Here is a 25908-nt window from a genome sequence, read left to right as displayed (position 1 = left end):
CCGACGCGCGCAAAGCATCTTGGGGAGGTGAGCGTTAGTAGAATGCGCGCGCTGCCTCTTTGCAAAACAGTAGTGTTTGTAAAGCGCCACCTAACGGCATACAGCAGAACTACTGCCTCTATCTAATTCTAGTTTTGCGCTAGACTCTGCTCATGCAGGAAGCGGCCAAAACAAAAAATCTGTTATCATACGAAATATATTTAATATATTTTTTATTCTAATAGCATCTTGCGGACCCCTCTGGCATAGCTCACGGACCCCTGGGGGTCCCCGGACCACCTGTTGGGAACCACTGCTCTGGAGGGATTGGGGAAGGCTGAGCTGACTCTTAACAAAAGGGGGGTGGTCAATCTGCCCTGCCAGGCTGAACCACTGCCTTTTGATCTCAGGGGAATAAGCCAAGATGTCACCTTCCTAGAGCCCCTCCCTGGCTTCTGGGGAGGTTTTAGCAGGTGTTTCCAGGGAAGGCTAATCTGCCCATCCCACACTAATAGCTTTGTATTGCTCCACCCAGCAAAGAACTGATACTGAGGCCAAGGCAGGGGATTTATGTAACCTGCAGGTGAAAAGGGAACGCCTATCCGTGCCAGCCTGACTGCTTCTTTTGCCTTATGATTATTGCACAGAAACGTGCCAGTCCTCTTCCTCCTCTCCCCTTAGCTAGGGCCTCCTGATCAGCTCCAGATGTGCTTTAAACAGCTGGCATTGAGGAAGAGCTTCCCTTTTTATTTTTACTGCTCATGGTTGTGGGCCTAACTTGTAAGATGATCCTTTGAGACTGGGATTGTCTAGGCCAGGCATGGCCAAACTCGGCCCTCCAGCTGTTTTGGGGCTACAACTCCCATCTTTCCTAGCTAACAGGACCAGTAGTCAGGGATGATGGGAATTGTAGTCTCCAAACAGCAGGAGGGCCAAGTTTGGCCATGCCTGGACTCTAGGCTGTCCCCCACCCCCATTATCATTTAAAGTGTAGTCTTAGCAAGAGTGCAGTGGAAACACCGATGAGTGCTTGAGGCTTCCTGCTCGCAACATCCCCTGTCTGCCTTTAATAATATTTGGAGTGGATTAAGACAGAACTTTGACAGCCTAGACTACAATTCCCATCCGCTTCAGCCAAGCACTGTGGACAGTATGGAAGTCTGAGAGGGTGGCTGCCTCCACATGCGATCTATGCATGACCCCATAAAAAGTGAGGTCTGCCCCCCTTCCCTCGTTTCCCCACTAACTAACCCCGATAGGTATGTTCTCCTTCCACTGAGAACCAGCTTCTGGAAACAGTAGGAGGAGAGAGTTGCGCTCGTGTGCATGCTCTTTTTGTGATTTACTGGCACAAGGAAACTGAGGAGTGGAAGACTGGACAGATAAACGAAAGGACTCATTCATGGAGTGCATAATCTGTGGAACTCCCTCCCACAGGAGGCAGTGGTGGCTGTCAATACGGATGGCTTTAAAAGAGGGTTAGTTAGTCAAATTTGTGGAGGATAATATGGATGGCTACTAGCCAAGATGCCTAATCTCTGCCTCCACAGGTGGAGAAGGCAGCAATGCTTCTGAGTACCAGATGTTGGAAACTGCAGGAGTTGCTCTCAGGCTCTGTTTATGGGTTTCCCATGATGGGAATCTGTTTGGCTACTTTGGGGACAGAACTCTGGGCTAGTTGGTCCACTGGCCTGATCCAGAAGGCCTCTTATATTCTTACTGGATACCGAAGACCTTTTTATTTCCAGCAGGCTTTTCTTTTAAAAACAAAAACAAAATTGCCTTTTATTATTCATTTTGTATATCTATTTCATTCATAACTCACTTCCTTCAAGGCATCTTGAAGTGATTTGCAATCTAGTAGAAATGTATGTTAAATCAATGGCACCCTACGCCCCTTTAAAATGTGGGGTGGGTTTTTTGGGGGGGCGTGTTGGGTTGTTGTTTTTATTTTGGTTTTATATTTTGATTTTGTTGTGTGAACCGCCCTGAGATCTCCGGGTATAGGGTGGTATATAAATTCAATAAATAAAAAATAAATGCTTAAAGTCAATTGGAAAACAAAGGGAAAACAGTTACGTAGAAAGCAACTACAACAACCCATTCCGCATTTATAAAAACTCCGTCTTTCAGTGCAGCCGCACCAACCTTTGGAACTCCCTGACTATTGACATCATTCAGCTGTCTTCGCTGTATTCCTTTTGGCGCCTGCAAAGAACCTTTTGGTTTTGAGAGCCTTATGTTGATGCATGTTTTAACCTGTTCTTAGCTGAATGTCAATTTGAATTTTTTGAACGTTTCAGTTCCCCCCTCCCCTTACTGATTATTTCATTGTTTCATCCTTTTCGTAAACTGCTTTAAGTTTCTTAAATCAAGCGGTTTATAAATTGTATGAAATAAAATAACTTCACTTTCAAATTCATCACGAATAGCACCAGGGGGTAACGGCCTCCACTTCAAAGTGTGGTTGGAAGGGAAAGCCTTCCACAAGCACTTAAAATGCAACAAAAGTAGAGACCCCTGCCTGGTATATAACAGCAGGGAGTTCCTAAGGGCAGATATCACTGCATTATTCTGGCATCATGCGGCTTAATACATTATAAGCCGCCCTGAGCGGTATGTTTACACTAGAAGGGTGGGATATAAACACTCTTAAACAAATGAAATAAGCTGAAATTAAAGGTTCCAGGGTGGCTATAAACCTGCAAGCCTGGATCTGCTCTGCCTTTGCTGTGATCCAGCAAGGCAACTCTCTTGTGTTCTCAACGGGCGTGAACCGAGAAGGAAACCGGTGGGCACCCTGCCAGGCTCATGCCAACAGGGCTGGGACAAAAGGATGGGAAACAGCGTCCAGATCCGGAACCGCAGTTCCTGGTCTGAGCTGCAGTGCCTCTTCCACTGGCTTTGTTCGTGCCCCTCATTTGGGTGGCAGTGGAAGGGGCAGGCCGGTCTTGGCTCCCAGATTGTTCTGACAGCCTTTTTCTTGAGGCATAAGGGGGAGAAACCCACGGGAGTAGCACCCAAAACCATTCATCAAATGCACTGAGCGCCATTCAGCACTTGCTGGTTCCTAGAAATCCAAAAGGAGCAGCAGTGTGGCAATGTAGTCGGAGAGGGTCTAAGGTCAGCATGAGCAGAGTAGAAGAATAAAAGGCAAATCGTCCCTAAATTAAGGTCCCTTTGTTACTGTTAATTGCCTGGGTGCATGAGGAATTCATTCCTCCAGGCAGCTGGCTACACTTCAGTCACAGAAGCCTGAGAGTAGGAACCTTGAGAGGCTGTTTGTATGTCCCCCTCTGTGCGAGAAACTTAGAACTGTTTGACCGTGGAACCTTAGAAGGCGGTGGACTCCATTGGGGGATTTTTAAGCAGAAGCTGGATGGCCATCGGTCAGGGGTTATTTTGTTGTGATTCTGCACTGCAGGGGTTGGACTAGATGACCCTTTGGGGTCCCTTCCAACATGACAATTGTATGATTCTGTTATTGCAGCCCTGGGCACATCTATGTAGGAGTAAGGCCCACTGAACTCAAGAGGTTTTTCTGCAGAGTAAACCTACACCGGCTCTTGATCCCACCCCAACCCCCAGGGGTAGCATAGTCTGGCTTTTAGACCTAGCTTAGCCTCAGGAGCTGATTTCAATGCCAAGGAAGATTCCTGGACTCTGAGAAGCAATAATAAAGGACAGAGTGCGACCCTGAGCACATGCAGAGTCCCTCGTTGCTGGCTGGAACTGTAGCCAGCTCCTTTCCCTCACACATCTCAGATTAGCCGGTAGGGCTCTCCCTGTTAGGCAGTGTAGCACAGGCAGGTTTGGGATCTAGCCCCTCTTGCGCATGTGCAGAGTGCATTTCCACACACACCCCAGACACTTGGCATGTGTTTCTTATTTCATAAAATTTACTCTTGATTGTAAAAAAGGCAACAACCTCGAAGCATTTACAAAAAATATAAAGCTATAATATTACCAATATGAAGAACTAATAACAATAATTTAAGACTTACAGAAAGTTAAAATAAGAATAGACTAAAAACAGATTAGAACTTGCATCAACTTTCTAAGAATCTGGCTAGGCTTGTCTAAACAAAAATGTTTTTAGCAGGTGCTGAAAAGTGTACCGCGAAGGTGCCTGTCAACAGGCAGGGAGTTCCAAAGTGCAGGATCGAGTTCTTACAAATGTGGAACCGGGATTATGTGGCCCCTGTCGCAGTGCCAATTCTCCCGCTCGAAGTGGTCAAGTGGGCATATATGGGATAAGGTGATCTCGCAGGTGAACTAGTCCCAAGTTGTTAAGGGCTATTTATTCACAAAGAGCAACACCTCGAACTTGACCTGATAGAAAATCAGCAACCAGTGCAGATCTCTGAACACAGGCATTACATGCTGACAAGGCGTCTCTCCTGGCAGCAATTGTGCTGCAGCATTCTGCACTGACTGCAGTTTCCGGAGGGAAGCCTCACAGAGAGCACCTTGCACTAATCCAGTCTTGAAGTAACTGGTGCATAAACACTACTCTGGCTATGCTTTCCCGGTCCAGGAATGGCTGTAGCTGCCGAACCAATTGCAGATGACTAACGATGTAAATCAGAGCTTTCCAAACTCTGTCGCGACACATTAGTGCATGGGAAGGCAAACTAAGGTCCGCGGGCTGGATCAGGCCCAATTGCCTTCTGGATCCGGCCTGCTGACAGTCTGGGAATTGCCGCGCGGATCACCAGTGCGTGTGCATTCTTTCCCTCACACGGCGGCGCCTCCGCCTCCTCCCTCCCTCCTCCTGACTTCTCCCCGCCCTGCCTAGAGGAGGAAGGGGGCTGCAATTTGTTGGTGCCAGCAGCAGCAGCGCTCAAGCGGCCACCACTTTTAGCAGCCCCTCTCCAGAGCCCTTTCACGTGCCTCTCATCGCCCCTACGCCACCGCCAGCCCCTGCCGCTCGCAAGACACAGGTAAGCAGCCACGAGGGCTTGTGGTGCTCTGGCATCATTCCCCCCTCCCTGCAAAAAAATATAGTCTGGCCCCCCCACAAGATCTGAGGGACAGTGGACCAGCCCCCTGCTGTAAAAGTTTGCTGACCCCTGCATTAGTGTGTCGGCTGCAGTGTGTAGATGCGTTCCTCGATATGTGTCCGTATCTCTCATAAGGGGTTAGTTTAACCTCGGGTTTGCTAGTGAAACTGAATTACTGTGTCGCGAAATGATGCATGTCTAAAAAAGCGTGTCACCAACATGAAAAGTTTGGAAAGTTCTGATGATGTAAAGATTAAGCAATACTGAATTCCCTGTTGCGAGGAATGTCTCTTGCTCCAGTTTGCGCTGGGCGTGAGAGGAGTTTGTCCTTAGAGGCAAGGAACCTCCTGACTCTGTCGGCTGTTTGCATTCCTCTGGGTAAGGCTCATAACCACAACGCAAAAGGCTTTCTTGCCGCTGCCACAAACTGATCTTCCCGGGGGCAGTGACCGGCAGGCGAGACACAAATAATGACAAGGTGGAGCCTGGCCTGGCCATTTCTGCCTGGGTACCAAATATAGACCCCGCCAGCCTGCCCCACCAGCAATCAGACAAGACCCTGGCGAGGCTTGGCTATTCTGAGTAGCTGGTTTTCACCCCCTGCCTTGCCCCACTGTGCTACCCTCTGTCTGCCTGCCCACGACTGCTGCCATCTCATTGCTGTCTGATCCCCACCCCCCACCCAAGCTGAGGGACGGTGACTAGACAGAAGGGCTGCCCCCTCTTTCCAACAAAGTGCCTTCCTCCCATGGGGAAGCCGAAATGAGGAAGGGCCACCATAGCTCCGTGGCCCCTACTTCGCATGCTGAATGCCCCGGGTTCAAGCCCCAGTGGCAACTCCAGGCACAGCTGCAAATTTAGGGGTTCTGGATCACTCAGTTGGGAAGCAAATATGGTCTGTGGTTCATCACTAGCACAGCAGTACAAGGCAGGACAGGACTACTACTATATGATTGCCATCTTCAAATATCTGAAGGGCTGTCACATGGAAGATGGAGCAAGCTGGTTTTCTGCTGCTCTGGAGGGTAGGACCCAAAGTAGTGTCTTCAAACGGCAAGAAACTAGATCCCAACTAAACCTTAGGAAGGATGTTCTGAGGGTGAGAGTTCTTTGGTGGTGGAACAGACTCCGTCGGAAGGAGGTGGGCATAGCCAGCCAGAGAGGGGTGTTTGTTTGTTTGTTTGTTTGGTTTGGTTGTTTGTTTGTTTTGCAATAGGGCCTATGAAAAGTGCATGTTGGAGCAGCAGAAAAATCTGAGGGTTTCAAAATGCAAAATATCGTTGTGACGCTGACACACCACTGCTCTGCAATTTTCACAGATCCAGTTATCAGCCGTAACTTCTCGGTCACAGCTTCCAGACAGCCATGGATCCCAGAACCTATCTTGAGATATCAGCCAGTAAAGCACACACACAGGGATTTAGTATTATGCTCCTCCCCGCAGTACAGCCTTCCCATCTCAAGCCCCACACTGCAGTCACCATCCCTTTGGGTGAGAGCCAGCTTTAACCTGGCACATTCGACTATTGCCAGGTAGGGCGCTAGTGAAGCTGCAGGGATCTGTTCTCTACTCAGGATAGGCTGAATATACTGACAATAAACTTAACAAATAAATCCTGCATTTCCATTTGCTGGATGTTGCTGCTTTTTTAAAAACCCCGTTTGAACTTTTGACCTAAAATCCATGCCCCAAGTGCCTGCTCTGCTTGGTGTGTCTCAGGACTCATGGCAATGGAGCATGCTGAGGGGCAGGGCTTGAAATATTGGCGCTCTGAACCACTCACCACTTGCTCAGCTGATCCTGACCTAGTTTTGGAGAAGACTTTTTGAACACTGCTTAGGGTGGTCAGCTACATTTTGCTGGTGACTGCGAGGTTGTGATGTATATACAGGAACATATACTGAGTCCATTGGTCCATCTAGCTCAGTATTGTCTACATTGACTGGCAGCAGCTCTCCACTGCGTCTGGAGATGATGTTGGGGATTGAACCTGAGACCTAGTTCTGCATGCCACTCAGGTGTTCTGCCACTGAGAGCTACAACCCTTCCCCAAATGCACCTATATGTATGGATTACATCCGTGCTTAGTTAAATTTTTCACCCTTTCCTTTACGAGGGACCCATTGCTGGCCTCCGCCATGGATTCATTCTGCAGCCCACATCTTTTTTTTTCCAGGGCAGGTGGCATGTTCTGTACCTGGGACCTACCTTGCAGGGCTGTTGTGAGAGAGCAAAATGCATTGGTGGTTCTGCCGCATTTTGCACACTAAGAGGGGCACAGTAACTGTATCAACCCCTCTGCATCTTTTCTGGAATGTACCCCTGGGAGGTTCATATGGTGTTGTCATTATAACTTTAGGCGCCAGGTGAAAATGTTCCTCTTCAACCAGGCCTTGGGCTGATTATATCCAATGCCCTTTTAACTATGTAGGGGTGGGCCGAGGGGGTAATTGGTTTGTTCTTGTTTTTATTACCGGTATGTATTTTGTGGGTTTTTTTATCTTGTTTTTTTATGTTGTGAACTACACTTTCACCTACGGCTGGAGGGCAGTATATTATTATTATTATTATTATTATTATCATTATTATTATTATTAATCTTTATCATCATCTAGTCTAGTGGTTCCGAAAGGGGTGGCACGGCCCCCTGGGGGGTGGGATTACCAGGGGGGCCCCTAAGAGGCAAGGAGGAAGCAAAGGGGTGCTGAAGGTATAAACGGCTGCCAGACTCTGAAAAGCTGGTATCCCTGTGACAAAAGTCCATCCCTTTTGTTAATTAAACTAGTTTTAATTGGGTTTTGAATCAATGTGCAATTAATTGTCACTGTTTTTAATTGTATGGTCTTCCATAGGGGATCATGCAAATCGCTATTCTGATCAATGCTTTTTATTGGGGGGGGCACTGGGGTGGATGAGTTTATGGAACCGAAGGGGGCAGTGGCTCCCCCAGATTTGGGGGAAAATTGCTCTCGAAGTTTCCTTCCACTGCACCCCTATAGAAAGCGGGGTGGGTGGGTGACAAACCCAGGCCTCCTGTTCTCTGGATCTACTCCCCCCGCCCCTTTTCCTCGGAGATATATTTTGCTTAGTCATAAATAGCTGCCTTCCCTTAGCAGAGAGGGAGGCCTTACTCAACACCCCCATAACGTGGAGGGGCCATTTCAACCCAGCAAAGCCTATTTCTGTGTTTTGCTGCTGAATCACCTTCCTTATGATGCACGAAGCGAAATAGGAAGGAGCAGGGCTCGCGCCACTTTTGAGGGGTGAAGCCTAGTTAGGAAACCTCAGCTCTTCAGACAGATCCAGAGAGGCGGTCAGCAGTGATTCAGATCCAGGATCCGGGGGGATGGATCGGATCGGCTGGACAGGGAGACGGACACCGCCAGAGACATTTCTGGCTGTCTGGCTGGGGAGGGAGGGAGGGAGGTAGATCCTCCGACGTGTCTGACACAGCACTTTGATGTCACCGGCCAAGAACGCTGCAGCCATTCCAGGGCTCTGAGTCACGGTTTGGGGGCCGAGCCTGCAATTGGGCGCTTTCGCCTGCTGCTGACACATGCGCCTCGCCATTGCTCCGTTCGTTCGTTGGTTCGTTCATTCATTCATTCATCCGTCCAGCTGTTAAGGCTATGTTGTAACCCAATGAGGAAAGCAGGAGAAATGAGAAACGGTTTTTTTTCAAGGCGTGCATTTATTTCTCAACAGGGGAAGCAGGGGTTAATTGGGGTCAGGGTGGTGGGAAGCAGCACTGCCCGCGGTTTCTATCTCTAGGCAGTGAGGTGCAATGGTCAGAGCAAGAGAGCCACACGTGGCCAGCAGCTTTCTTCTTTCCTAAAGATTTTAAAATTGGGTTTACCTTCCAGCTCTACAGTACTATGATACTATTTTCGTAACTTATATCAGACCAGTTCTTATGACAACATAACTACATTGGTATCGTCTGAAATATTCAGTAACATTATGAGGCCAGGTATTATGAGAAAGGAGCAGATTGCCATACCCCCCATCCACCCTGAGGATGAAAATGGGGTGGGAATGTTTGTTTTTATGGGGTGTACTGGGAGAGGGTGCTTGGAGCTAAGGCGCCTGGGTTCTGTTCTTTGAGAAGCTGCAAGAGCATCTCCTGGGAGCTGAGGTCCCTTTGGCACCCACCCCAATAAAATATTTGAGGACCCCCCCCATTCGATGGGCATTGCCATTCAAGTGGTGTTTGTGTGCACCATGTCTTGTGATCAGTTATGTAGGGTGGGGCTTACCTGTCCCCTACCCCACCCCAAATGTTTAATTCAAGTTGGCACCCCTGTGCAAGAGGAAATGTGGGCTGAGACTTTCAGGAGGCAGGTTGCCTGGGCCCTACCCTCCTCTCTCTGAATCCCCCCCCCTCCTCAGGTTCTAGCTCTTGGAAGAATTTGGTATCAGTTGCCAGCGAGGAACAACAGAAGGGGCAATTGACTTAGAATCATAGAGTTGGAAGGGACCCAAGGGTCATCTAGACCAACCCTCTGCAATGCAGGAATCTCAGCTAAAGCACATTGACTCCTGCTTTGCTGGCTTCCCATTGGGGCATCTATCTGGACAGCAGGGGTAGCAGGGGGCTGGATTAGATGGACCTCTGATCAGGATCTGGGCTTCCTTAAGTCTTCTCTGGGTTTTCTTTCTCTGGCTGCCAGGGTGAAAGGGGATCTTCATGACCAAAGGGACCTTATTTAGCGGGACAGGCTTGTGAACATCACCCTCAGAGATCAAGCTGTAACTTGTGAAACTTAAGCCACCCGTTAGACCTAGAATAGTGGCCCTAGGAAAGAGTGCCTCTAAGCATGGCCTGAGTGCTCTTCTCCTCATCACATGAGCAGGCACATGCATACACAAACTCTCTCATCCTATTCATTAAGATCTGTGTGAGGTTCTCTACTTTTCCTCATGGTTAAATGAGGGGAGGCACCCCACCCCTCACAGAATGCCAGAAGAAAATTTCCCTTGCACACATTTTGTTTTCATTGCGTTTTTAATGAAGCATTTAAAAACTAACTGGCAGCGGGAATTCTTCAGAGGCAAGTTCCTGCCTGTGAGCTTACAACCGAAAAAAAAAATCTGCATTTCAAAGGGCAAAGAGTTTAAACAAACAAACAACAATAATAAAAAGCCTCAGTGCAATACTTTGCATGTTTACTCAGAAAGAAGTCCCAGAGTTATATCCCTGGCAAGGTACGTTTGGGAACGCAGACTTAAGATGTGCTTTTGAAAGCAAAGGCATTAACTCAAATTAGTGATGCTCCAATTGTGGCAACGCCCTTGCTGCTTGGCTCTGGTCCAAAATTAAAGGAAGGCAGCCTTCACCCACCTGGTGTGCCATCCAGGTGTTGGAGACTACAATTCCCATCAGCCCCAACCAGCGCCGAATTAAGGAATGGGCTCCCAGCCTTGAAATGTCCGGAGCGAGACAAAGGCCTTTCGGGGAATCAGGATGCCTTGTGCCCCTTCACCTCTCAGTTTAGAAAAGAAACAATTTGATAAAGGAGAGATACCCTTTTGGACTGCTCAGAAGAAGGGCAGCCAATGTGGTGCTCTCCACATGTTGGCAACTTTGTTGTTGTTTAGTCGTTTAATCGTGTCCGACTCTTTGTGACCCCATGGACCATAGCACGCCAGGCACTCCTGTCTTCCACTGCCTCCCGCAGTTTGGTCAAACTCATGTCCGTAGCTTCGAGAACACTGTCCAACCATCTCGTCCTCTGTCGTACCCTTCTCCTAGTGCCCTCAATCTTTTCCAACATCAGGGTCTTTTCCAAGGATCCTTCTCTTCTCATGAGGTGGCCAAAGTATTGGAGCCTCAGCTTCACGATCTGTCCTTCCAGTGAGCACTCAGGGCTGATTTCCTTAAGAATTGATAGGTTTGATCTTCTTGCAGTCCATGGGACTCTCAAAAGTCTCCTCCAGCACCATAATTCAAAAGCATCAATTCTTCGGCGATCAGCCTTCTTTATGGTCCAGCTCTCACTTCCATACATCACTACTGGGACAACCATAGCTTTAACTATACGGACCTTTGTAGGCAAGGTGATATCTCTGCTTTTTAAGATGCTGTCTAGGTTTGTCATTGCTTTTCTCCCAAGAAGCAGGCGTCTTTTAATTTCGTGACTGCTGTCACCATCTGCAGTGATCAAGGAGCCCAAGAAAGTAAAATCTCTCACTGCCTCCATTTCTTCCCCTTCTATTTGCCAGGAGGTGATGGGACCAGTGGCCATTGGGTTTTTTGATGTTGAGCTGCAGACCATATTTTGCGCTCTCCTCTTGATCCCCTTCATGGATCAATGCCTTGTCGTGGCGAAGGGGCTTGAATAACTCAGAGAAGCTATGAGCTATGCCATGCAGGGCCACCCAAGATGGACAGGTCATAGTGGAGAGTTTTGACTAAACGTGATCCACCTGGAGAAGGAACCGGCAAGCCACTCCAGTATCCCTGCCAAGAAAACTCCATGGACAAAGACAACAGGCATGTTGGCAACTAAGGCGCCCATAACCTCTGGATTTAGGCCATGCAGGCTGTGTCTGCAGCATCGTGAGGGCACCACCACCACGTTGGCTGCCCCTGGCCTAAAACTTTGTGTGCATGTTTCTTCCCCTCTCTCCTGCACTCCAGCAGGGCTGCTGGTGTGAGAAATGTGCAGGATTTCGACCACCAGCTCTGTTGGCTGCACACTGTGTCTCGGGTTCCCCTTCCTTCCTTCCTCAGCTGATAAAAACACACATGTCCTGGACTGCGGCTGGTCACGTGAGCTGGAAGGAAAAGGCTGGGCAGAGGGAGAGGGGGGTGTTTGTGGTGGGGCAGGGAGGAATTGGCTCGCCCTGTGGAAATAATAATCATACCAGCAATAAGAGACCCGTGAGGACGGATTGGAGTTCTTGGAGCAGAACCTAGCTGCTGTGGAGACCTTGGGGGGGGGGGACACTGAGGATGGAACGTCTGGAAGAAGCAGCGTACAGTATGTGTTAAAAAGGCCGTGTGCATCTGTGAAATCCACCAAGCAGAGTCTGAAGGTGAACGGCTCTCCTCCAGTCTCCCCCAGCAGCTGGCATTTGAAGATATACTGCCCCTGAACGTGGATGCTCGTTTTGCTACTGTGTCTCCTCCTCCAAAGCACGGACTAAGGAGTAAAGCCTACACAAATCCTGAGGCCGTTGGACGCCGTTTATATATCTCCTCCCAGCGACTCCTGCAGCCAAACGTCTTGCTCTGCTTTTCTTTGGACCGCATCAGTGAGGTTGTCGTCTGGGCAGCCCAGGACCTCCAGACACATTGCCCAGGTTTGCGCCCCAGAAGGTCACTTTGGTGTTGCAAAAACAACGCAGGAGGCAGCAGTTACAAATTACCAGTGTCTCCTGCCACAGCAGACGCTGTGATTCTCCAGTGGTTTTACTTACTCTCAGGTGCACTTCATTCCCTCTCTAAACAGACAGGTGACAACAACAACTTGAATGTTTCCAATTCTCTTTTAGCAGGACCTAGCCTTTTCTGGGTCACAGCAAGGGGCCAGCTAGTCCATAACCCTCCCACCACCACCAGAAAAAACAACAACAACCCAAAACAAACCCACACCACACACACCCATACCATCGCCTTCTTCTGGTTCGGGCCTATCTGATGTAGGGTGCATCAGAGGTGGCGGGGTGGGGGGTCTCAAGACCCTAGGGCAGGCAGAATGGTTGATAGGAGGGGGAAACAGGTGGGGGCGGTAGAGGGGGGCAGGAAGAGAGAGAGGAATCTACCATGCAGAAGAGATTTCTGGACCAGGGATGGAGAGGGCCCTGTAGCCCCTCCAAGTGCTGCTCCCGCCTCCCCAGACCAGTGCCCAGGTTGGCTGGTGGGTCCTGCAAGTCCAGTTACATACCTGGCAGGCCCTGGCTAGGCCTAGTGGGCAAGGAAGCCCCCCCCCAGGATGGCCAAACAGAGATCACCCATCATAGTTGAGACTGGAAGAGGCAGAAGCGATGGAAGCCAGGGGCCAGGGGCAGGTAGGAGGCTGCAGGTGAGTCTAGGGAGGGATAAGATGTGGTGGGGGCCAGGAGGAGGAGAGAAGCAGGGGATACAGGGAAGGCTGATAAGCAGAGTGTAGCTGGGGGCACAAGGACGGGCAAAGCATCATTCCAGTTGCATCCTACATGTTAAGCTCTCTGAAAAGAGCAGTGGGCTCCAGGAATAGAAGGGGAGTGTGTGTGGGGGGAGAGCTCCTTGTTTGGGGTGAAGGGCGTTTGTCCCCCACCTATGGTGCCGTCCATGTCAGGAGGGGCGAGTAGGCAAGCGGGGGAGGGGCTCAGTCTTTGTGGGGGCGGGCGGGGGCTGGATTTGGAGCAGAAGGCGCGGGAGACCCAGCGCAGGCAGGAAGCGATGCGCAAAGGGATCTTCTGGGCTGGGAGATGGGAGGAACCCCAAAAGGACCGAGGACCGGCTGAAGGCAGACAGAGTCCCAGGGAAGGAAAAGGAACGAGGAGGAAGCCCGTGCGAGCAGGCGGGCTACGGGAGCACAGCACCCCTGCCTCGGGGGCTTTCATAGAATGGTTGATTTGGAAGGGAAGGGATCCCCAGGGTCATCCAGTCTAACCCCCACCTCCCCCAATCCCCTGCAAGGCAGGAACCACAACTAAACCTTTTGCCTCTCCCTTCCGATCCTCTCCATGTTCCAGAGTTGGAAGGGACCCCCAAAGGTCATCCAGTCCAACCCCATCCCTGCAGTGCCGGAACCGCAGCTAAGCCCTTTCCCTTCCTTCCCTTCTTTCTCCGCCGGTCCCATCCAGCTCCGGCGTCCCGGCTCGGCTCGGCTCGGCGATCCTCTCCTAGCTGTGCGAGCACCCGGCCGCCCCACGTGGCTGGCATCCCGGCCGAGAACAAACAACCCGCCCGTCTCCCTGGCAACGGCGTTCCATTCCTCGCGCGCGTCATCACGCCGGCCGTTCGGGGCTTTGTTGACGTTGCCCGGCAACGGCGCCGCTGCCTTGGCGACGGCGGGGCAGGCGGGGCGGGGCTTCCCGAGGGCAGCGCCAACGGGAGAAGCAAACCCTCCGGAGGCGGAGCCGGTCGGCTGCGGTTCGCTCTTTCTTTTTCTTTTTCTCTCTCTCTCTCTCCGCCCGCACCCCCGATTGAAAGGAAGTGGGGCTCACGGTGGATTTGTAGTAGAGCCTCCGCCCCACTGCTTGTTAAACGAATGCCAGGGAGGGTTTTGTGTATCAGGTGAGAAAGAGGAGGCGGAGGAGGGGAATGTTTGTTTACTAGTAGTTCGGAGTATGACAAAGGGAGACCCCTGTGGGGGCGGCATGTGGGGTGAAATGTGTGGGAGGGAACGGGGCCCCCTGTCGATCTGGGTGGGGGTGACAGCTGGTCAACGTAGAAGGACTCCCCGCGCCCTTCTGCCAAAATACTGTACTACTGATGTTAATTCACTGAGAAAGAAAATACCGTGGCCCCCCTTTGATCAATGGGATAGAAGTCATGAACCCCCCCCCCCGCAACCTAGGAATGTTGTTGTTGTTTAGTCGTTCAGTCGTGTCCGACTGACCCCATGGACCAGAGCACGCCAGGCACTCCTGTCTTCCGCTGCCTCCCGCAGTTTGGTCAGACTCATGAACCTAGAAATAGTTTGCTTTTAGACGCAGATTGTGTACGGATAAATCCAGTGATATTTGGAATGCATGAACAAGAATTGTAGTGACTTGTTAATAATTGCATACTCGTCGGAATCAATCGTTGCATTGGCCGGGAATGGAACCCGGGTCTCCCGCATGGCAAGCGAGAATTCTACCACTGAACGACCAATGATGTGGGTGGTGCTGTGGTCTCAACCACTGAGCCACTTGGGCTTGCTGATCAGAAGGTCGGCGGTTCGAATCCCAGCAACAGAGTGAGCTCCCATTGCTCTGTCCCAGCTCCTGCCAACATAGCAGTTCGAAAGCATTCCAGTGCAAGTAGATAAATAGGTACCACTGTGATGGGAAGGTAAGTGACATTTTCATGCACTCTGGTTTCCATCACGGTGCTGGCCACATGACCCGGAAAGCTGTCTGTGGACAAATGTCAGCTCCCTCAGCCTGAAAGTGAGATGAGCGCCGCAACCCCATAGTTGCCTTTGACTGGACTTAACCGTCCAGGGGTCCTTTACCTTTTCCCTTACCTTCACTCGTCAGAATAACATTTATTATATACCTATACTGTACTGTATGGCAGTTTCAAGTATCTTTTGGTTTTGGTTTTCATTTCTTTCACTTTATTTGCCCACTGAAATTTTATCAATTTATATATGTGGGAGTGGGGAACCATTTTCAGTCCTCGGGGGCCACATTCACTTCTGGCAGCCATCTGAGGGCAGCATGGGGTGTGTGGCTAGGTGCAAAAAGTGAGTGAAAATTGTACTTTTGCGCCGGTAGATTGCTTTGGCCATTAACTTGAAAAAGAGTATTGGACCAATTCGTGGAGTAGAAGAGGTGCTGGAAGCCACAGGAGGGGAGAGTTCTGCTCTTGCGTTTGAATCCTGCTTGTTGTGTTTTTCCATCATGGGCATCTGCTTGGCCACTGTGAGAAAAGGAGGCTGGACTAGATGGGCCACTGGCCTAGTCCAGCAGCCAGGCTCTCCTTGGATTGTACACACAAACCCACACAAACCCACACACCTCTATCCAGACATGCAAGAGGCTCTGCCAAAGGACACATCCGAGCACTTGGGGGAAGCGCTTGGGTGCCCAGGCAGGGGAAATGTGACGCGTGGCTCCGTGGAGTGTTTGAAGGGCCAGATAGGGAGAGCACCAAGGGCCACGGTTGGCCCCTGCACCTGACGTTCCCCATCCCTGCTTTAAATGAAGGGCTGATATGAGCACAGAAAGAAAGCCTCTTGGGTCGGTCTGCATTTCAAAGGCATTTGAAAAAATAATTTATTGCGTTTCTACCCCCCCCCATTTCCTCCAAGCAGCTGAAGACACATGCTGTTCCACCTCCTCATTTAATCCCCACAACAACCCTGCGAGGTAGGTTAGGCTGAGAGGGGCAATGACTGCCCCCCAAGGTCGCCTAGTGAGCTTCCTGGCCAAGTGATGGGATTTGTAACCTGGCCTCCAAGGTCCTAGTCCAGCACTTTAGCCACAGCGCCAGTCTAGCTCCAATATCCAAAACATTTTCCAAGAGGAAACACAACATTGCATTGCAATGGACTAGGTGACCTTGGGGGTCCTTTCCAACTCTACAATTCTATGATTTTATGAACAACAACCATTGATATTCTTTCCCAAAGCACAGTCAGAGCTGTTGGCTCTGGCAGAATAAAGGCCAGTTGGTCTTCTTTCTGGACTGGGCACCTTCGGACATCTCGTGTAATAATAATAATAATAATAATAATAATAATAATAATAATTTATACCAATTTATTTATGGCTTCCAACATAATATTAAAATACAATAATCTATTAAACATTAAAAGCTTCCCTAAACAGGGCTGCCTTCAGATGTCTTCTAATTGGTAGTTGTTTTTCTCTCTGATATCTGGTGGGAGCGCGTTCCACAGGGTGGGTGCCACTACCGAGAAGGCCCTCTGCCTGGTTCCCTGCAGCTTGGCTTCTCGCAGCAAGGGAACCGTAGAAGGCCCTCGGAGCTGGACCTCAGTGTCTGGGCAGAATGATGGGGGTGGAGATGCTCCTTCAGGTCTACTGGGCCTTTGAGGCCGTTTAGGGCTTTAAAGGTCAGCACCAACACTTTGAATTGTGCTCGGAAACGTACTGCAAGCCCTTTTATTTTCTGAGAGATTATTTATTAAGGTTGCGTACCACTCTTCATCTGTAGATCTCAGGGCAGTTCACAGCATAAAAATATAAGATAAAAACGCAGAATACATAAGAAAAAGAAGAACAAGAACAAAAGAACCCACAGCCCCCTGCCTCCCACCAGGGTGTCTAGATTGCTTAATCGGCCAAAGGCCTGGGAGAAGAGGAACGTTTTCGTCTGTTTAATGCAGGGGCCAGTTGAATCTCCCTGGGGAGAGCGTTCCACAAATGGGGAACCGGACCTCTTGTGGAGGGGACTCACAAATAAGAAGTTTAGATGATTATCAAAGGGTCAGGGTAAGTTCCTATGGGGAGAGGTGGTCCTTGAGGTATTGCAGTCCTGAGCCTTTTAAGACTTTATAAGTCAAGAAAAGCACTTTGAATCGGGCCTGGAAACTGATTGGCAGCCCATGCAGTCAGGCCAGGTTTGGTGTAATACGTTCAAACCGTCTTGCTCCGGTGAGCAACCTGGCTGCCAAATTCTGCACCAGCTGACCTTCCCGAACTGTCTTCAGAGGCAGCCCCATGCCGAGGCAGAGCTAGCTGCTTTGGCGACCCATGGGGGCAGCGCGGTGAGCATCCCACGGGGGCGGGGCAGCGAGCACAGGGGTGGCACCACCCGCAGCAGCCGGCACCGCCCGTGGTGAGCGTCTTACGGGGGCACCGCGGAGAGCGTCCCAGGGGGGTGGCACAGCAAGCAGCGAGCGTCCCAGGGGGCGGGGCGGCAATGTCACCCCCCCTCAGGGATGATACCCGGGGCGAACCGCACCCCCCCTTCCTCCGCCAGTGGCCCCATGTGTAAGGCATTGCAGTAATCTTAACCCAGAGTTTCCCTAGGAATGGAATTCTCAGAGAACAGCACAATCCTCTAGGTCTCTAACAAAGGAGTTAGAGCATACATGTTAACTACTAGTGGAGAACATTTAGGCTTTGTTTTATTGGTAGCCCTGATTATGGCAGGCTCTCCTTTGCTGCAGGTTTTTTAAATAGAGCTTGGACAGGATTCTTTTGATGTGATTCCTGCATTGCAGGGGTTTGGGCTAGATAACCCCAACTCGACAATTCCACAGTTCTGTTTTGGTGCTCGTGCATGTGTGAACATTCACGTGAAGGATCGTGCAACTGTGCAAGTAACGCTGTGTGTGTCGAAACACACACACACACACAAATTCCTCCCAGCAGCACCTTAGAGACCAACTAAGTTTGTCATAGGTATGAGCTTTCGTGGGAATGCATGTGTGTAAACAGAGATGTTTGCACCAGCTGGGGTGAAAGCCTGGCTGCATCTCCTGGCCTGTGATTGTGCGGAGACACAATCACACAAGATCTCTCTGTGTGTGTTTGTGTTGCCTTATCTGGGTGAGTGTGTCAGGGAGGTTTTGTGTGCGAAAGGTGACTCCAGCCCAGCAGCGCACTCCCAGCGCATTGCGTGCCAGGAGCCTCTGGCAGTGGCAAGAGCTCAGCCTATCCCTCCTCAGCTGTGGCTTCTGGCCCAGGACCAGGGGAATTTGGCCGGTGGCCTCGGTAAATAACAACAGCCAGAATTGGAAGGCGAAACTTGTTGCTAAGAGACCAATGTTTTGCTCCGGCAAAGCTGGGGCCTCCAGTCTGGGAGGAGGGTGCAGAGGAGCCTGGGAACAGGGACAGAGGGAGGAAGAGGAGGGAAACTGGGACCATAGAATCATAGCATTGGAAGGTCCCCCCAAGGGTCATCTAGTTCAACCCCCTGCAACTTAGCGGAAGTATTCATTTCTTTTTGGTGGGGTACTGCAGCCAGCAGGGGGAAAGAGACCAGGGGCAAACGAAAAGGAGGTTCCACAGTTTTTTAAGGACATAAGAACATCAGAGGAGCTTGTTGGATCAGCCCAGCATCCTGTTCTCACGGCGGCCGGCCAGATGCTTGTGGGCAAGCAGGATTCTCCCTTCCTGTGGTTTCCAGCAACTGGTGTTCAGAAGCATTGCTGTCTCCAGTTGTGGAGGCAGAGTCAAGCCATTGAGGCTAGAAGTAGCCATTGATAGCCCTCTCCTTCTCCATGAATTTGTCTAATCCTATTTTTAAAGCGGTTACTGCATCCTATGGGAGAGAGTTCCACGGTTTAACTCTGGGCTTCGTGAGGAAGGCCTTCCCCAATCCTTGGCTGAATGCCCCTGTTTCCCCTGAGCCCTCTTTCTTTTGCTCTGAAATAAATAAAACCAATGTTTGTGTGCAAGAGGGAGAGAGAGAGAGAGAGAATATTGACTCCTAATCACTTAAGCCAGGTGAGTGTGTCTAGAAGTCAAAGTCTATCTCTTACCAGGCCAGGCAGCATTTTAGAAGGGTGGTTCTTTCTGGATAAAAGGGGCTGATAAGAGACCTGTGGATGGGGTAGGGACCTCCAGATACCCTACCCAAGCTTGCGCCCTGCAGAGGTCATTTCAGGGCTGCAAATGCAGCATAAAGAACGCGGGAGGCGGCAGTTACAGGGTCTGGTTATAAAATGCACATTATAAAACGAATACATTGCAAAATAGGCCGGAACACATGCACAACACTTCTTTTTTCCCCAACAGAGATGGGAGACCCTGCAGGCCCTCCCAAGAAGCTGCTGAACTCCCATCAAATTTCCCATCGAATCCAGTGAGGATGGGAGATGGGGTCCAGCAATATCCGGAGGGCAGTGAGGCTCACCAACCTAGAATGCTTCAAAGGAGGGTTTGGAAAATTCATGGAGGGTTGAGCCCCGATGGCTGTGCGGTTGGGGGGAAGCAGTTCTTCTGAATGACAGGCTTCCCACATGTGTGTCTCAGGAGGCATTGGCCACGGTGATAAAATGGAGGCTCCATGTACTTAGGGAACGCTAGCAAGTGCTGCAACCAATTCCAAGCTTTTCATAGTGCTAAAAACAGAGGAAACCAAAATGTCCAAGGGGATGGAGCGACTCCCCTGCAAAGAAAGCGTTGGCACTTTTTGATTTAGAGGAAAGACAATGGAAGCTTATAAAATGATTGCATGGAGAAAGTGGAGGAGGAAAGTAGTTCTCCCTGTCTTAGAACACTAGGCCTCGTAGACGTCCAACGAAGCTGAATGTTGGAAGGTACAGGGCAGATTTTTTTAAAAAAGGACTTCTTCATGCAGCACAGAGTTTAACTACGGAACTCCCTGCCACAGGAGCCAGTGGTGGCGACCACCCTAGATGGAGCACAGAGGGCTCTCCATGTCTCCCAATATTTTATTCCAGCTGGCACCCCTGGTTAGATGCAGCAATGCTTCTGAATGCCCACAGGAGGGGAGAGTGCTGCTCTTGTGCTTGTGTTTCCTAGACTAGAGGCATCTGGCTGGCCACTGTGGGAAGAGAATGCTGGCCTGAATGGGTCATGGGCCTGATCCAGCTACAGGGGCTTTTCTTACATTCCTGCACGGATCACCCTGATCCCTTTGCAGAGCTGTTTGCCTTCCTGCAGAGGAGAACTCTCATGCTGAGGGTGCCAAAGCTATGCGGGGACCTGGCTATTAACTACAAATCTCATAGCAACGTAGCATTGCCTTCTCGGAGCTTTACAATCCTTATTCCATCCCTCCTTGCAGCAACCCCTTTCGAACCTTGGCCGCATTTGGTCCCATTTCACACATGGGAAGACTGAGGCGGGGAAGGCAGTGCCTTGCCCAAGGCCTCCTACTGAGATCACAGAGACAGAGGCCTGGTTCTAGTTGTAGTTCACTCGGTCAGACTCTCTCTCTCTCTCTCTCTCTCTCTCTCTCTCTCTCTCTCTCTCTCTCTCTCTCTCTCTGTTTTGCCTCATCTGCAAAATGTATTCAGGAGGAGTGTGCTGTGTGTGTGTGTTTGAGGGAACCCAGAATCTCTGCACCTCCCTCTCCCACCTGCTCCTCTCCCTTAGCCACCCAGCCCAGCCCTTGCCAGTCACCCAGGGTGCACTCACCCTCCCCACCCCCGCCGTAAGGTGTGTACCTGCTCTGGGCTACCCAGGGGATTCTACAGAGAATCTTGGCAGGCTGGCTGCATTCCTCCACGGGGCTGGCAAGAGTCTGCGCCTGCTCCCTCTCGCCTGGAAGTCCTGTTGCTTACATAAACAGCATTTGCTGGAGGCCCCTCCACGGCTCTGTTTGTTTGCCTGCCTGCCTGCTTAGAACTATTGGGTCGCTAAGGAGTGAGGGGGGGGGGTGTTGCATAGCAGGCCTCGCCTATATATTTGTAAACACACTGTTGTCATAAAGCCTGCCTCCCCTTGCTTCCTTGACCCCACACACTTCTGTGTGCCCCCAATTGTAGAGGGGGATGGGATCCCCGGGGGTCATCTAGCCCAACCCGCCCCCGTGAGGCAGGAATCGCAGCGGAGGAATCCCCCAACAGGTGGCCTCCCACCCCCTGTTGAAAAACCTCCAACAAATGAGAGTCCTCCACCTTCCGAGGGAGTCCCTTCTATGGTCTCAACAAAAATTAAAATTGTTCCTGATGTTTAGTTGGAATTGCTTGCTTTCTTGTCATTTGGGTTGGGTCCTATGCACAGAGTCGGAGGGTATCTGAAAATAACATAAGAACAGTCCAGCGTCCGCTTCTCACGGTGGCCAGCCAGATGCCCATTCCGGGAAGGAAGCCTGCAAGCAGGACTCGAATGTGAGAGCAACGCTCCCTTCCTGTGTTTTCCATCAGCAGGTACTTGCAAGTAGAGTCAGGGCACAGCTGACCTGACCTTAGTAGCCATCAATAGCCCTTTCCTCCCCTAATTTGTGTGATCCTCTTTTAAAGCCACCCAGGTTGGCTGCCTACCTCTGCCCTGCAGCAGTGAGTTCCACAGTTTAGCTCTGCGCTGCCTGAATAAGTCCTTCCTTTTATCTGTCCCAAGCCTTCCATCCTTCAACTTCTCTGCCCACTGGGAGGCCCCCTTGTCCAGTTCAAGACATGCAATGTCAGATGGGAAAGATGGAGATTCTCGGGCCCAGGAGCTAAAAGCATCTCTTCTGGACCCTTCCCAGGTTGACCCCTCCTAATATCACTTCTCCCCCTTCTCCTTCCGAGGCTTAAGCTGCCAGCTGCCGCCTCCTAATCCGTCCAGTGGTGTAGCGAGCCACTGCGACACCCGGGGCGGCAAATTGCCATGCTCCTGGGGGGGGCGTGCAGTGTCGCTACGTAACGATGCATGCGTGTTACATAACAACGCATGCATCGTTACGTGCGGGGTATCACTGCCCCCCTGCGCCTCCAAAGCCGCATGCCTCCAACTCCAAACTCCAGGTAAAAAGCCTGCTCAGTGCGGTGCGTCCACCACGCCAAGCGGGCTTTTTACCTGGAGTTTGGAGCTGGAGGCGAACAGCTTTGGAGGCGCAGGGGGGCAGCGATACCCCGCCATGTAACAACACATGCGAAACATCGCACCGCGCTGAGCAGACTTTTTACCGGGAGGCTGGAGGCTTGGCTTGGAAGTCATGGGGGTGGGGGCGCCAAGTGGCACCCCCTCCAGAGTGGAACCCGGGGCGTATGGCCTCCCCATTGCTACGCCCCTGCCTCCGTCTCCTTGTTCCCCCTAGTAGAGCTCAGCAGGGAGAAGGCTGAAGCAGAATTTCTTGGCGCCGCCTGTCATTTGGCTCTGGCGCCCCCTACTGTCGGGCTTCCTGAATTCTGCCCTACCAGCCCCCGCTGCCTGGACACATCCAAGCGAACCAGAGCTCATTTCCGGAGGCACATCTGTCCCGCTCTGGAACAGCACGTACCACAAGGGTGTTTCAGGCTTAGCCTTAGTTCCCTGCATTGCTGTTCAGGTTATGTTTGAAGACCAGGACTCTGGAGCATTGCCCGCCCCCTAAATCATGGATGAGGGGTCCCCGCAAGAACCTTTCTGTCCCATCCCCCACCGCTCCCAATATTCCTCATGGAGGACCCAGTGGGGGAGTTTAAAATTTCAGATTTCAAAGGCACCCAGCCTCTCGCCTTCCATCACTGTTGCAGCGCCCCCTGGAGGGCCCTCTCGGCTCCGCACCCAGTGCGGGCGAACCGGTCACTGTCCTAAATCCGCTTCTGCTGGAGGAGAGGGCTATCGATGGCGTTGGCCGCTAGCTACGATGGCCGTACTCTGCCTCCACCGTCAGAGACTGCAATGCTTCTGAATATCACATGCTGGGAACTGCAGGAGGAGGGTTGTTGCGCCCAGTCCTGCTTGTGGGTTTCCCTTTGGGGGGGGGCACCTGGCTGGCCACTGTGATGCTGAATTAGAGAGAATCTAATTAGAGAATCATAGAATTGTACCGTTGTTAGGGACCCCCAAGGCTCATCTAGTCCAACCCCCTGCAATGCAGGAATCTCAGCTAAAGCATCCAGGACAGATGGTCACCCAACCTCTGCTTAAAAACCTTCCAAGGAAGGAGAGCCCACCACTTCACAAGGGAGACCGCTCCGCTGCGGAACAGCTCTTACTGATGTCCGAAAGTTCTTCCTGTTGTTTAGCTAGAGCCCGATCCAGCAGCCAGCCAGCGTCTTCTTATGCTCTTACACCAACCTTCAACACCCTCAAAGCAATGCACACACAGCCGACCCCACGTATCTGGGACCCCAAAGCGCCAGGCCAGAGGGGTGAGCCTTTGGGCAAACTACGGGCTTGTGTAGAGGGGGCGGAATCCTGAGCGTGGCAGGTGGACCCACGCAGCACTCTGGCCTCAGCCTTGCGGTAGGAACTGTCTCCCTTTGGCGTGGCCAGATCGCAGTGCCCATGGGGCGCCACCCTGAGCTCCTCGGAGGAAGGATGGGCAGAAATGCAGCAAGCAAACAGACACCCCCCCCCACCTCTGCCCCCTGCCCCCTTCCGAGCGGCTGCACCTGAGCATCCTCTCTGTCTGAGCAATGCACCTCTTCTTCCTAAGGGGTGCCCCCAGCTTGATCTGTCCTGAGACCTGGGGGGGAGGTGCGCGCGCGCAATGATGGTGTGTGTGCTGGGGGAGTGCCTCTCTGGCTGACTGTCCCCGCAGACGCAGATGCGCGGGCGCGCACGCCAGCGGTGGCCGCCGGAAGCCCACGCGCCTCGCCGCCTGGCTGCTCCATATAGAGGCGCGCGGCTTTTTCGGGCTGCAGCGCTGCCGAGCGAGTAAGGAGAGAGTGGCTATTTATAGCATCCGAAGGGTAAAAATGGAAGGTGCTCTCCTGAGCTGCCCGAAGGAGCAGGCAGCGGATTACGGGGAGGGAAGGGGGGCAGGCGCGAATGGGCCACCTTCGGTGCACCCAGAACCTGGATGGATGGATGCAGAGAAGGATCCTGGTCCATTCTTAGAGGGGGGGGGTCGTGGGTCCCTTATTCCCAGGCTGGGGGGCGCATCTTGAATAAAGGGAGCTGCAGAGCTCTGAGCTCCAAATTGGCCTTGGACACAACCAACCAGGCCAGACCTCCATGCCTCCCGCCAGCCCTCCGAGGTGTTCGCCTGCTCCAAAACTCGGGTGCAAAGCCCGGGGGTTCCTTCCTTCCTTCCTTCCTTCCTTCCTTCCTTCCTCCCTCCCTCCCTCCCTCCCTCCCTCCCTCCCTCCCTCCCTCTACGAAGAAGGAGCTGAGTTTGATCCGCAAGAGACGCGCGCCTAGAAGACCCCAGGAGTCTGCGCGACGACCCAGCCACCCAGATACCAACCTCGTAGTGGGGGGGGGGGGAGAGGATGGACCGTTCTGCATGCCAAGCAGCTTAGCCAACGCTCGCTCTCCCGCTGCTCTTCGCGCGGCTCTCTGCTGCCCTCTGGTGGCCGCTCTCCGTAGGAGCAAACGATTTGTGGTCCTCGAATCCCTGGCAGATGGCCATCCAGCCTCTGCTTTAAAATCTCCAAAGAAGGAGAGCCCCCCACTTTCTGAAGGAGTCCTTTCCACATTCGAATTACTGTCAGAAAGTTCTTCCAAACGTTTAGTCAGAATCTCCTTTCTTGTAACTTGAATCCGTGGGTTCAGGAGCAGGAGAGAAAGCAAGTCTGCTTCATCCACCATATAAACTTCTAGAAATTTGAAGAAGGCTCTCCTATCTCCTCTCAGTCTCCTCTTCTCCAGGCTAAACATTCCGAGGTGGCGCTGTGGGTTAAACCACTGAGCCTAGGGCTTGCCGATCATCAGAAGGTTGGTGGTTCGAATCCCTGCAACGGGGTGAGCTTGGTCCCAGCTCCTGCCAACCTAGAAGTTTGAAAGCACGTCAAAGTGCAAGTAGATAAATAGGTATCGCTACAGCGGGAAGTTAAACGGCATTTCTGTGTGCTGCTCTGGTTTGCCAGAAGCAGCTTTGTCATGCTGGCCACATGACCTTGAAGCTGTATGCCGTCTCCCTCGGCCAATAACGCGAGATGAGCGCCGCAACCCTTAGAGTCGGTCACGACTGGACCTAATGGTCAGGGGTCGCTTTACCTTTACCTTTATCCTATCTCCTCTCAGTCTCCTCTTCTCCAGGCTAAACATTCCGAGCTCCTTCAACCGTTCCTCATATGGCTTGGTTTCCAGACCCTCGGCCATCTGGATTGCCCTCCTCTGCACACGTTCCAGCTTGTCACTGTTGTTTAGTCGTTTAGTCGTGTCCGACTCTTCGTGACCCCATGGACCATAGCACGCCAGGCACTCCTGTCTTCCACTGCCTCCCGCAGTTTGGTCAAACTCATGTTCGTAGCTTCGAGAACACTGTCCAACCATCTTGTCCTCTGTCGTCCCCTTCTCCTAGTGCCCTCAATCTTTCCCAACATCAGGGTCTTTTCCAAGGATTCTTCTCTTCTCATGAGGTGGCCAAAGTATTGGAGCCTCAGCTTCACGATCTGTCCTTCCAGGGAGCACTCAGGGCTGATTTCCTTAAGAATGGATAGGTTTGATCTTCTAGCAGTCCATGGGACTCTCAAGAGTCTCCTCCAGCACCATAATTCAAAAGCATCAATTCTTCGGCGATCAGCCTTCTTTATGGTCCAGCTCTCACTTCCATACATCACTACTGGGAAAACCATAGCTTTAACTATACGGACCTTTGTCGGCAAGGTGATGTCTCTGCTTTTTAAGATGCTGTCTAGGTTTGTCATTACCCTTCTTTAACTGCTGCTCCAAACTGGATACTCCAGATACTCCAGATACCCTACCCAGCTCCCTCAAACGTTCCTCATTGGTCTGTGTGTGCTGTGCGGGGGGGGGGAGGGGGTC

General features: G+C 51.6%; 1 protein-coding gene across 1 annotated transcript in view; it reads left to right on the top strand.

The window, feature by feature from the left end:
- The first annotated feature begins 14001 nt into the window (after positions 1-14001).
- The window catches only part of LOC132592279 (snake venom vascular endothelial growth factor toxin HF), a 55107-nt gene continuing 43200 nt past the window's right edge, over positions 14002-25908 (top strand). Inside the window, exon 1 of the mRNA XM_060275484.2 lies at positions 14002-14209. The gene's annotated coding sequence lies outside the window, so the exon portion shown is untranslated. The remainder of the gene's footprint in view (positions 14210-25908) is intronic.

This window comes from Zootoca vivipara, chromosome 6 (assembly GCF_965207765.1).
Source record: "Zootoca vivipara chromosome 6, rZooViv2.hap1.1, whole genome shotgun sequence".
NCBI lineage: Eukaryota > Metazoa > Chordata > Lepidosauria > Squamata > Lacertidae > Zootoca > Zootoca vivipara.
Note: the sequence above shows the minus strand (reverse complement) of the source record. Positions and strands in the feature narration are given on the sequence as shown.